We start from the raw sequence: 13078 nt of genomic DNA on the forward strand, positions 1-13078 counted from the left end.
ATTGTGTCCTGAGGAGGCCACCAAGATGTTGAGACGGATGGAGCACCTCTCCTATAGGAAAAGGCTGAGGGAATTGGGATTGCTCAGCTGGAAAAAGAGAAGGGTTCCTTCCAAGCCATTATATGATTATGATTCTAGCTACATCAGAAATCAGGATGTTTTACTCCAAACTAACACTCCTCAGCAGAAAAAGCACAAAAACTTAATCTTCTAAACAACTTACAAAAAGAATTTTAATATTTGTTTCCAAGAAGAAATAACAAATCCAACACTTCCATGGATCAGAAACAGAGACTCCATTTGTAAACTCCACCTTTTGTGTTAAACTCAGAAAAGTAGTAGTAGGCTGGCACTCTTCTGAAACAAGTTTGTATTTAAACATTCAGGCAAATATCCTTTTGCTAGATAAAAAAACCCATCTGGATGATAACAAAATGTCACAATTCTCTAAGCAGCTTTGAGGGGGGCCAGCCTTAAAATGAATACTTCCTTTTTACCCCACATCCACAAAACAGATGTTCAATCTTCAGGCAGGATAAACCACCACAAAATACAATAATCTGGAAATGCTGAAGCCAAGGAAGTTCACAATTAAGCATGCCAAACCCCAAATCCCAAATTACAAAGGCACCACCTCAATATAGATCTACATGTGCCACAACCAATGATACACTAACAGGAGTTTAATTTAGTTTATCTGAAATAGAAATTTGCCAACTATTCCCTCCACTCATAACAACACATTAAGGACTGTAAGGCAATAGCTGAACATGGTTCAGGCCCCCACCAATGCAGACACAGGAACTATTTATCAACCCCTCAAACCAGAAATAACAGTCCTGATTCTTCAGAAACATTTATGCAACATCTGCATTGGTTCAACTGACTGTTCTCCAGACACTTTCTGCTGGGCTGTATTTTGCAAAGTTAACCTGAATGAAGTTTGAAAGAACTTAGAATTAACAATAAGAAAGAGTTATCTTAATGACAGGATTTAATTCCCTATTCTCATGTCACTGCTCTTTCCCAAGACCACAAACAAACTTATCTGATGGACAGCAGTGACCCAGAAATAAGATCTTACCTTTGATCTTGTTAAAATGGAGGGGGAGCAAACCCAGTAGCTCAAGACAACAAAATCCTGATGTTGACAAATGAAAGGGAATTACTTCTTGTCTATCATGCCAGTATCTGGTGTCTCAGAACAATTCACCCAGAATTTGTGAATCCCTGCCGTAAAATTTGGGCTGGTTACTAATTTCTTGGCAGAGGTCGACAGGGCTTCCTAGTACTCAACAGTCTGCATCATAGTCCCTGCTGTCTACAGTATGCCAACTCAACTGGTTGGACTTTTTGTGGAATAGTTTTTATGGATGATCAAGAAGTAACACACTTTGCAAACTACCCTGGGAGCAGCAGCAAGCTCTGTCAGGGATGCTTCATAGAGAACTGCAGCAGAGTACTGGGTTTTGGGCTTGGGTAGATTATGCTGATCATTATATGAATTTAAGATCTGTAAACACAAAGCACAACTGAAATATGCCCTGAAAGGAAAAATATGAAGAAAACACCAAGACTTCATCACCTTTCCCTCTGACCCTTCCCCTTTCAATTATCCAGTGAAGTTTAAAGCAACTTAGGCCACTGGCTATCTGAACAAGCAGGTAAATACAGAAGATTAGCTCACAGCTTGACTAATTCACTTTAAAAATTGACTTGGATTAACTCTGAGCTGTGTTTAGCAGGCAGGCTCTTAGTGCATGCAAGAGGTCACATGAATTAAGTAGGCTGTTGTAAATTCAGACCATACTTCAGTGATTATTCAGCTTCTCTGACTAGGTCCTCAATATAAACAATGCCCAACAGAAACAGCAAATATTCATTCAGAATATTTGGGAGATGCCACAAATTCAAGTGAAAACAGAAATGCAGGAGGCAGAATGGAGTTGATTTAAAACAGAACAAACCCAAAAATTCCTATCCTCTAACATATATGATGACAGAAAGGTTAGTATCCAAGCACTATCTAGTCTGTCTCATCATTTTTTAGATAAACTCCTTTTGCAGCTCTTTTAAAGAGCAAGAAAGGCAAAAAACACCAATTCTACTGGACAAAAGCACAACTGAATATCAATGGATTATTCTTAAAGAAAAAAGAAAATAAGAACTAACTAGTAGTTTGCCTCCAGGTCTTCCATTGGAACTGGGTGCACATTAGCATGGGTACAAACTTTAAAGACATACACACTTCAAAGCCTCCTTCAGACAGTTTCGTAACAAAAGCATAAGCCATAAAGCATTACTTGGGAACCACTAAGACTTTTTTTGTGACCACACAAATAAACTAAGAAGTTCAAGGGATCCAGGCCACAAAAGGAGAACGTACTGAAATCCACCCACAAACCAGACTTTTTAGGCATCCCACAATTGCACACACCAGCTGTGTCCATGACACCAAAGCCTGAGGCCCATGCACAGCTACTCTCATCCCTGACACAGCCCACTTAGGCATGCTGGGTCTGATTTTCAGCCTCCCACTACTGAGTGGCCTCTCTTAGGTCAGCCAACCTTATACGCTCCTCTCAGGAGATCCCACCTGGACTGCTGCATCCAGCTCTGGATCTCTGAACAAAAGAAAGAGTGAACAAAGGCAGAGAGGGCCACAGAAATTATTGGAAGACTGAAGCAGCTCTCTTATGAAGACATGCTGAGAGAGTGGGGTTGCTTAGCCTGGAGAAGTCAAGGTTCTGGGAAAGTGCCTTATAGCACCTTCCAGTACCTAAAGAGGGCTTATAAAAAAAGCTGGAAAGAGTCAAGTGTATGTAGTGATAGGACAGAGGGTAATTGACCCAGAAAGAGGGTATATATCAATTAATATTAGGAATAAATTGTTTAGTGTGAGAGCAATGAGACACAGGAACAGGTTGCCCAGAGAAGCTGTGGATACCTCAATCCCTGGAGCTGTTCAATGTTATGCTGCACAGCACTTTGAGCAACCTGGTCTAGTGGAAAGTGCTCCTATCTGTGGCAGGGACTTGGGACCTAGCTGATCCTTAATATCCCTTCCAACCCAAATCCTTCTATAATTCTATATAAAAATGCACTATGGCATGCTGGCAGAATGGACAGTGTTTTGGAGTAACCCAATGCCTACTACTTGGTCAGCTGCTGCCTTCAGTCTTGCAGCAGCCTTGTTCCAAGGCCACTCCACTTAACCCAGTGGGCAACACTGCCAGGCAGGAAGGAAGAGTAAAGCACCATAACTTACCAAATTCTCAAAATTTCCCACTACAGCAATACTGGCACCCCCCTCTTCTGGAGACACAGCTCATACAAGCACAAGATGACACTTACAGGGTCTTGGGAAGAAAGTTAAGCAAACCACAAGAGGAACAGTCAGAAGCATATACAGAGCACAGAAAGACTTTTGGTGCAATTGCAGGAGGCAGATGCATGGTAAGTGCACATTTGGGTTTTCTACCAACTAAGAAATGTCACCTCATCTTGGGAGCTCCAAGAAGTCAGTATTTTCTCCCCCTCCTTTCTCACATGAAGCACGAAGGAGCAGGGTGTGGCTCCTTTGCCAAAGCTGTCACTGCACTTTTGTGCCAGTCTTATGTGGGAAGAAGTAACTGTTTTCACACAAAAATTATACCAAAGATCTCCGCATAGATCCCCTCCTAATATTCATAGCATATAGAACTGAAAAAGCTGTAAACAAGTCTCTCAAACAGAACTTTGTCATTAAAATCTGTGCAACTGATGGCAAGAAACTCTGTGGAAGAGACATTGGGAATAGGAATATACAGGATCATGGCATAAGCCTTTGCTCAGGCATATTATTTTTAAGGCATTTATGTTTTCTGAAATCATGTAATTCCCTCCTGTCATCAGATTGTCATCAGCTTGCACATCTCCCCCTGAATTTTTTTCCTCTAGGCTGAATCTCCTAGGATTCTTTTGCATGTGCAACTTAAGCAATCCAAGGCAGGAAACAGAAGCACACTGTACTTCTTGGAGAAGCAGGCATTAACCTATGCTGTTCCTATCAACTGTTTGCAAAACCGAATAATTCTAAAGACCCATTTTTAGTCCATTCATTAATACCAGGATTGTTCTGATTTTAGTAATGCCCTGAAGTCTCAGTTAGTTTCCAGTCCCACTAGCATGGGCTTTTGAAATAGGACACTGTAACTACTGTAAACAAGAAGCTAAAATACTAGGGGAGCAAACACTAATGCAAAAAAGTCTTCTTTTGTTTGCAAGCCTTCTGTACAGGGAAATACATTGCTCTGAGGTAAAGTTTTCAGTAGTTCCATCAAAATATTTAGGAGGAGCAAAGTCCTGATATGCTTCCTAGATGCATTAGGACAGCTCTCAAAGCCCTGTGCAGAAACCATGCCCAGGGCAGCTCAAAGATACCTGGCTCATTTCCACAGAACTGCTCTCCATGTATGACACATTTTTGGGAGGGACAGAAAGGAAGAGGAAAGACAGAAAGACCAGTAAACTCGACAGACATTTATAACTTCCAAGTACAAGTCACACTCAAGATGATACTCCTTGAATGCTGGGGACCTATCCACACATTCATTTCTCTGAAGTTGTTTGTCCCACAGAAGTATCTCAGGAAAACAATTTGTGAATTCCATTTCCTTGGCAACAGGAATGAAGGGGCAATGACCTATTGATACACTGGACTTGTGTCTGCAGGAATGTAACAACAAACAGGGAGACAAGTGGGTAGAAATGGCTGAAAATCCCAATGAATTCTTCACTTCCCAATGAATTCTTCAGGCTTTGCTCCTCAACCAAATCTAATGCTTACATGGATGGTTAACATGGGCTCAAACATAACTCCTAGTACATCCCAGTGTCACTGTGGCATACAGGACATCATACTCTTAACTAGCTGGGTCGTTCATCCCAACAGGACAGAAATTCCTGGAGACATTCTCAGATGGACACAGGGAACATTCAGTTATTCTCCTGTACTAATAATTTGCCAATACAACATACAAAACTTTAGCAGGGCTATGAACACATTTGCAAAGACACCTTCCAAGTGCAATAGTCACTGACACACAACACAGTAGTAATATAGACCTTGCTGCACTTCACTCTCCTTTGGGATTGACAAGCTTATCAGTCAGAACTTATGCTTCTGTATCTAACATTGCCCTACCAATTTCACAAATGCTTTTTACTTCAATAATTAGTTTTATGTATTCAAAGTCATCATGCAACTACAGAAATGTGCCACGAAGTTTACTCCTATAAGCACAACCTTAGGCAAGGTAGCCAAATTTCCCCTTTACATCCTACATTATAGCTTCCCTACCACATGAAACAATTTCCACTGCAACTCATAAGAAGACTGCACATATCTTGTAAAACTACTGATCCAGTCTCTACATACAATCACTGAAAACACACCTGTCACAAAAGGCATTGAAACAACTAAATTATGCACAAAAGTGCACAATTGTGCACTTATATGAGCAGGAGTATCAGTGAAAGAGCTCAGGAGCGACCGGCTAGAACATCAGGCGGACATACACACTGCCATCCTTTGCTACTTCATATTTGGTTACAAGTAACTGAGAAAATGGTTAGTAACACAACCATGAAACCTTGAAAGTTCCAGGACCCAAGTAGTGACACCACTGTTGCAGTAAGAGATTGTAAAAAAAACACAGTAACCACAAGAAAACAGATCCCACCAAGAGAGTCAGCGAGCACCTAACATAGGCACACAGACCAAAAAAATACTGACCACAATAGCGACCACCACAGGCCCTCCCAGGACAAGGCAACATCTAGGGACAAGGTGACCTTTTCCTGACACTTCCATTGGCTTGAGGTACTAACCTGCAGTCCTCCCCTAAGGTCTCCTGCCACCAGCCATCCAGCTGACAATTGGACAACTCTGACAATTTGCTTCTCCTTGATCCAAAGCAGCAGGAAGGTAGGGGTGCTCACCACTCACTGGCCTTCTGTGCTGTGAGCTGAAGGGACAGCGACTGTGGCACTGGCAGCACCCCCAGAGCCTTCCACCCCTCCTTCAGCCCTTCCACCTCACTTGACACCAGCAAAGCTGATTCAGACTTGAGCAGCAAACAAACTTGAGGTTTTTTTCCTGCAAAAACACCCGGGCTGCAGACTCCCACATCCTGGCTGGGGAAGGCATGCTGTCCTTCACACATTGCAGCTATGCAATGCCACCCCAGTTCCCTTGCTCTGTCACCAGCAGCAGCTCAAACCTTCAGGACATTGTTTGGCAAATCTGACAACCACAACAGGTCAAAAGCAAACTGTCCTATCAAGGACTAAACATTTAGTGAAATCCAGCAGCTACAGTCCCTTTATCAAAAACCCTTCACAGTAGACAAAACAACACTTGCCACGCTTGAAAGCTATGTAGCTATGAAAACTTCAGAGTTTATCAGTCTATCAGTCTTTCTCCTTTCCTACACCAACCTGAAGTACTACCACCTCAAAAACAGGTGTGACCTGTACAGCATCTCTCTTCTCTGCCTGTATTCCAGTAAGTCTTTGCTAGAGCTCACATTCAGCTCACTGCTATTAAACAATCGCCCATTTACTCAAAGAAGATATAAATTTCTCTATGCTGTAAACATTCAATACTCATCCAATGTTTATTGCTGTAGCTAACTTCTTCTTAATAAAAAACGGATACTACTTTAGCTATATTTTTCCACCCAGGGTGAAAACAACGATCCTCAAATGGCAAAAGTTCTTCTAAGGAAAGCTTCTGCTCCCATAAAAAATGTACCAGCACCATTTCATATCAGCCACACACACCCTGAAAAGATGGGGAAGAGGGAGGGAAAGGGGCTTGCAATGAAAAACAGTATGCATTTCCTTTGCCAGGTTTTTACCCCTCTTACAATCTCCAGCATTCTGTACAGAAAGATCTTGCCTTTGATGTCAATCCAATGCTTTCAGGCTTGCTCCTGCAAGCACTGCAATATGCAATACATTTTCTAGCTGGCAAAGAAATGGATGTACTGTATTAAGTGCCTGTGAAATCCATCCTACTCCAAAGGTCACTGTGGCATGCAAATTCCTACAGAAAAGACAGTATGGTCTGTAATATGGCAACATGAGGCCTACACTGAACTGAGAATTATCATACATGACTATCAAAATCATAGACATTTTTTTCCAGCAGTTTCAAAAATCCACTTCATAAGGTGTCTGCCTCTTAGTCACAGTCAGAAGCAAAACCAGAAAGATAATATTGGTCTCTCATATTTATCATCTTTGCATTTTTAAAAAGAAAATGAGAGGACCTCTGAATTTTATCTAGAGTATATGAGATGGAAGCCAAAAAAAAAGAAAAAAAAAAAAAGAAGGCAGTTCCAATGCCTTTCAAGTTAAAGAAATCTAAATTAAAGGTAATCTAGTTAGCACAAAAGTCTACATACAGTTTTCTGCAATACACTGTCTGTAGTCCCAAAATATGTTTCCTTCTAAAAGAGATCCAGCTTCCCCACTTTTGAAGCTGAAGGCATTTCTTGTGCCACTGATCCACACTGCCTACCATCATTTCAGCAGCAGACCACATTGGAATCTATGAGCGGGAAACAGTAAGGCACAATGCTTTGCTCCTGTTTCCCCAGCAGCCAGGCCATTATCCATCACAAAGTCTACCAGCACAAATCTTCAAGACACCTGGAAAGCAAAACACTCTGCACACACCCCCAGCCAGAACCCTGTCCAGGCTACTTATCCTGGGAGTGGCTTGAGGAGGAGGGATGTGGTTCCCCCTCTCCGGCTGTGCTGCTGGCAGGGGCAGGCATGTCTTACCCAGACTCCTTGAACCACAGCAGCCCCGCAAGTCTGGCTGTTTTTGCTTGCCAGAAACAAAGGGAGAAAATTCTCTTTCTTTTTAAGAAGAAATACATCCTTACTTCTGGGGTAAAGGCACCAATGGTCTCCCATTTATGTGCAGTAACCTAACTGCCTACGGTATCTGGGTCAAGAAGGACCCAGATCCAGGAGGAAATCATGAAAAAAACATGATCCACAAACTATTCCAGTATGGACACTTTGCACGAAGCCAAGTTAGGCTATAGTTCTTCTGTAGAGAAATACAATGCCTTAACAACCACAAAGTTGTTTGTCAAGAGCTTATAAGAGAAATGCCATGGTCATGGAGTTGCCATGTGTGTCTCCATCTCGCATGTACTACCCAACCCAGCACAAAGGCTCTTTTCTTTTCTGGCACTCAATGATGCACAAATAGAAACAGCATTTCAACAGAGACACCAGTCATTAAAAAATGAAAACTGATCCTAGAGTGCAACCTTCACTCAAACAATTACCAAGATTTTGCAAGCCAGGTGTGCTGTTAGTCAGCTTGGGAGTGTGGAAAGTGTGTCAGGCAGTCAAGAAACACCAATGGAGGAGAGAAGGAGTACACAAAGATAGGCACTTCTCAGAATTCTCCCCTACTTTCAACAAAAACCAAACCAAGGTACCAGACATTCAGATGTTCACTGTCATATATACCAGTACATCAATGGAAGTGCAAGAATGCACAGGCAATGCTTCCACATGTTCTAAAGAAACTAAGCTTGAAATGTAAATGAAGAAAACCAAAAGTCAGGTTTCCTGACATGTAAGTAGAACAGCAGCTCTCATTTCCTTGATAGAACTTTCTTCTGCCCAGGGAATAATTTTGTATTTTTGTCAAAGCAACCCATCAGCCTTGCCCCTGATCCAAAGTCATTCAGTGCCAAAACAGATTTTGCCATTGACATTTATGGGCCATGGATGAAGCCTTAAGCTTCTGCTTTGGCTATGAAGAAAAACAGATGGGGGGAAAACAAGAAGTGCGTAAGTTCACCCCTAATGCATCACTGCTGAGGAGTGCCACATCTCTACAGTATCACCTCGTGACTCCTGAAAAAGTCAAAAACACATCAGATGCTAGATAACCCTGCCAGCTGAAGCCATTACTGCCTCAAGTCCCTTAAGATCAAGCACTTCTGGAGAGCAGCATTCTCCTTTCAAATTATCAAAACTCCTAAGGCAACAAATGAGGACCATACCTAAACTGAAATAAATCTTAAAGAAAAGGAGATGGAAAGATGGAAAAAGAAAATACATTTTATTTCCTCAAAAGTTGGTTTTCCTTTTACCCTACTAAACTGATAGAAAAAATAACACAGCCCATTGTGAAAGATGAAGCAGTGAAATGCACGACATATAAAGAGCTAATCCAGTAACTGAAGGTGTTGGAGGGATCACATATTGATTGCTCTATTCTTCTTTCAGTGAAACAGTTGTATGCATTTTTCCCTGGCATTATGTGTAGCAGGAACTCTGTAAATACCCCATTTAGATGGATTTAAGCTGAATTTAAGTGTCCCTTAAATTACATGCACTTTTGTTTCTGAAAGGGAGGAAATTGCACTTACGTAGCAAATTCTAATTTTGTGAGGGAAACAACAGTGAAAAGGACAACTGCCACACAGTACTGGTTACCACTCTCAAATTCTTCCTCATATTCTTGGGCATTAGCAAGACCCTAAGTGACGGCCTGTGAGGAGTTCCCCACTCAGCCCTGATGGCAAAAGAGCTGCATTCAATTATCTCTGCATCCATATGATAAAAAAAGCCAGATACACAGCAACAGTGCTCAGTAAGTGCTGGCAGGTCACCACCTAGAGGTGCTCAAAGCCAGCTCTTCTGACATCTGGAGAAGGCAGCTCACCTCTGACAGTGCCCAAACTGCTGGTTATTCAAAGGGAAGACAGTGGTGGTCTCCTAAAGGAATAAAGTGCTCAGAAGAATTACTTGCCTTTTGATTTAAACCTCTGAATAAGAGACAAAGCAAGCTCAATATGGATAGGCCACTGGGAAACAGCTAACTATCCATGAACATGTTATTAAGGGCTCATCACAGTGATATCAAAGTGAATCACATGTAAGTACAAAGCAGAGCAAAACACTTTCTTCAACAACCTCTCCTGGATTTCCCTAATAGTTTAACTGTGTGACACTATAAAACCAAGTTGAAGACAAATTTTTATTTTTTCCCATTTTTAAGCAGGGAAGGAATTATATTTTAGTTACAATCTTCCAGAGCTACTGATGAAAACCACATGACCATAAAGTATTTTTGCTCAGAGTGATAAGATTGTCTGTTACATGTGGAGTTCACATATTAAAGCTGGGTACGCAGTGCAGCATTACTTTAATTTTGCATTTTCCATGTGTTTCGTCTCAAAAGCTGTTTAACCTTTTGACCCTCAATATTTGTTTTGAAGAGCAAAGGAAGAGAAAGCAGACACCAGCCAATGTTTTCCTCTCTTCAACCAGCACCACTACTGCTAAGTTCTCAGAACAAGCTTTATAGCAGCCAAGGGTCTAACTACTGCAATCTGTAACAGGGAGTGATAAAGACAGCAGCACACTGATCATGCAGCAGTGCTTCTCAGTATTCCTAAGTAACATTCCCTTGGTTATTTGATGTACAAAAAGGAAAACAACCACCATTCATGAACAACTGCACAGCGTGAGACAGCATCAATCTATTCTGGAGCAAAACAGCATTTAATTTTGTGTGGTTAATATTTAATAAAAACAACAGTAAAACACAGGCCTATCAAGTTGCTTGGTAAGTCCGAGCCCATATCAGTTAAGGGAAAACATGCGGCACGCCTATAGCCAGTAATAGCAAGCTGCAGGGCAGAGCCTCACTTAGCCTGTGCACACAGAGTATTGCTTCAGTCCGCTGCTGAAATTGCCAGAAATATTATTTTATACTGCAGTGTATCCCATCCTCACACAAGAGTAACAGGCTGCATGGCACACAGCCCTGGCCGCCAAATTGAAACATGACTCCCAGACCTGAAAGTGATTCATTTTAGACCAAATGGTACAACACAGCAAACCTGAACTAGCATGCAAAAACTTTCTTTGAAAAGATAAGAGTTGCAGCAGTTCTTAGCAGTAAAAAGATTGCAGCTACCCCAATGCCCCGATGCTTTGAGAACACAAGTTGCTGACAGGGTCTCCCCCAAGTTATTTTGCCTTGAAACTTCAAAAAAACCCCAACCGAACAAAAAAACAACCAACCAACCAAACAACAATTAAGAAAACGACATACAGAAAACCAACCCAAACCTGGAGCAAATGAGGATGAAAAAAAAAAAAAAAGAAGAAAGGGGGAGATTTAGGCAGCTTCTAACATTCACAGACAACTGAAATCTGTGAAGGTGTGAGCTTGTTTCACAGAGATATCCCCAAGAAAATTAAATTTAGACATTCCAACATATTTTTTTGATAATGAAAACTTTGCACATATTTCCATAGGAAGCAGTTTTCTGGAATCGTTCCCACTGTGGAGCTATTTTAAAAGAACATAGGAAAAGAAGTGAGAGGAAGAAACTTGGTCCCTCTGGTTCCACCTCTTGTCTTCTCACTTCAGTTTGCTAACGGCTTTTGTCCTCTAGCTTCCCTCCTGCTCCCCCCCGCTCCCGGTCTTTCTCTAATAAATCACACCCTTGTGCTTGTCATTCATCTTCTCCCTATCCTTTAACCTTTGTAAACATCATGGGTACACCGACACTGCTCCCATCGGACTTGAGCACGCTCTTCGTCCGAAGGACTGAGAAAGTCAGGAGAAAGAGGTGGCAACCATTTTTTATCTGGGACATTTTCCACTGCCTTAATTTGGTATAAATAACTCCAAAGTGAATTCGGGGTGGAAGGGGTGATGAAAGGCGGGGGGGGGGGGGGAAGGAAAAAAGAAAAATATGAGGTCAAACCCTAAGTAAGTCCTGTTAGCGTTCCTTAATCAAACAAGTGCCCATCACTTATTCTAGGCCAGCCCCGGAGACGTTAGTCCAGCAGGAATAGCAGCCTGACCCGAGCCCATCCCGAAGGAGCCCTTCGCCGGAGAGGACCCGACGGTCGCGCCGCCCGGCACAGCACTGCGCGCCGCGGGACTCAGACCAGGTTCGGAAACACGAGAGAAGCAGCCAAAGAGAGGAGACGACGAGCGCCGTGGGCACGGAGCCCTCGGGGAATGGGGAGCAGGCACCTTTTGGCGGGCGAGAATGGTGGGACCCCCCCGCCCCGCTCCGCCCCCGGCCCGGCGCGCTGCGCTTACCTGCGGGGGCTGCGCGGGCGCGGCTGGACGGAGCGCGGCGCCGCCGCCGGCGCGCACAGAGGGAGGAGGAGGAGGAGGAGGAGGAGGAGGAGGAGGAGGAGGAGGAGGAGGAGGAGGAGGAGGAGGGGAGAGAGAAGGAGGGAGGGAGGGAGGAATGAGGGGTGGGACGGGGAGGGACGGGACGGAGCGGAGCGGAGACGGACGGGGAGGGACGGGACGGAGCGGAGCGGGACTGGGAGGGGACGGGACGGGACTGCACGGCACGGCACGGGACGGGACGGGACGGGACGGGCTCCCTCCGCCCCCGCTCCGCCTGCGCGGCTCCGCCGGGCGGGCCCAGGTGTACCGCCCCGCCCGCCCGCCCGCGGCCGCGCTCCCCGCCGCGGAGGCTGCCGCGGTGGAATGCAGGTGTTTCTGGAACAGCCACAGTTCTCCTCCTGTGAAACTTTCGAATCTTCTGCCGATGTCGGCAAGAGGCTTTTGGGAGCCCCAGTCACAGGTACAGTTTACAGGTTCGCCGAGCCCTCATCCTTGGAAAGGCACAGGGTTGCACAACAGATAGTTTTCCACATTAGAATAAATATTTTATTATACAAAACCAGGTTCAAATTGTTTCTTCTTCCCCACCCCCTGCCTTCCATAAGTTTTTAGTGTGAAATAGTCAGATTTCATTGGATTGCAGGAGCATCTAGAAGCCACTTTTGCATGTACTTGCATCAAGTGAAAAGACGTATGTTGCACAACACTTGGAGTTCAGTAGCTGAAATGGCCAAGCATTTCTATCTACAATCTGTAGTAAGATTTCTGAGGAGGTTACCTACAGCTATACAAGCCATCAGTGCCTCCAGCAGCACAAAAGCCTATTATGAAGCACGAAGACCACTTAAAGCACTCGTATTTCTCAAGGACCCAAAAAGCAGTAGAGACAAT

At 43.5% G+C, this 13078-nt stretch overlaps 1 protein-coding gene across 6 annotated transcripts in view; it reads right to left on the reverse strand.

The window, feature by feature from the left end:
• Nucleotides 1-12227, reverse strand: part of LPAR1 (lysophosphatidic acid receptor 1) — a 68034-nt gene extending 55807 nt beyond the window's left edge. For 3 of the 6 annotated variants that reach the window (XM_064403467.1, XM_064403470.1, XM_064403472.1), the window contains exon 1: nt 12149-12227. The gene's annotated coding sequence lies outside the window, so the exon portion shown is untranslated. Of the gene's footprint in view, nt 1-5871; nt 6032-11804; nt 11826-12148 lie in introns of those variants that run through there. The other 3 variants (XM_064403469.1, XM_064403471.1, XM_064403468.1) reach the window with 3 other exon arrangements.
• Nucleotides 12228-13078: the final 851 nt, after the last annotated feature.

The sequence above is a fragment of the Passer domesticus genome, chromosome Z, assembly GCF_036417665.1.
Source record: "Passer domesticus isolate bPasDom1 chromosome Z, bPasDom1.hap1, whole genome shotgun sequence".
Taxonomy (NCBI): Eukaryota; Metazoa; Chordata; class Aves; order Passeriformes; family Passeridae; genus Passer; species Passer domesticus.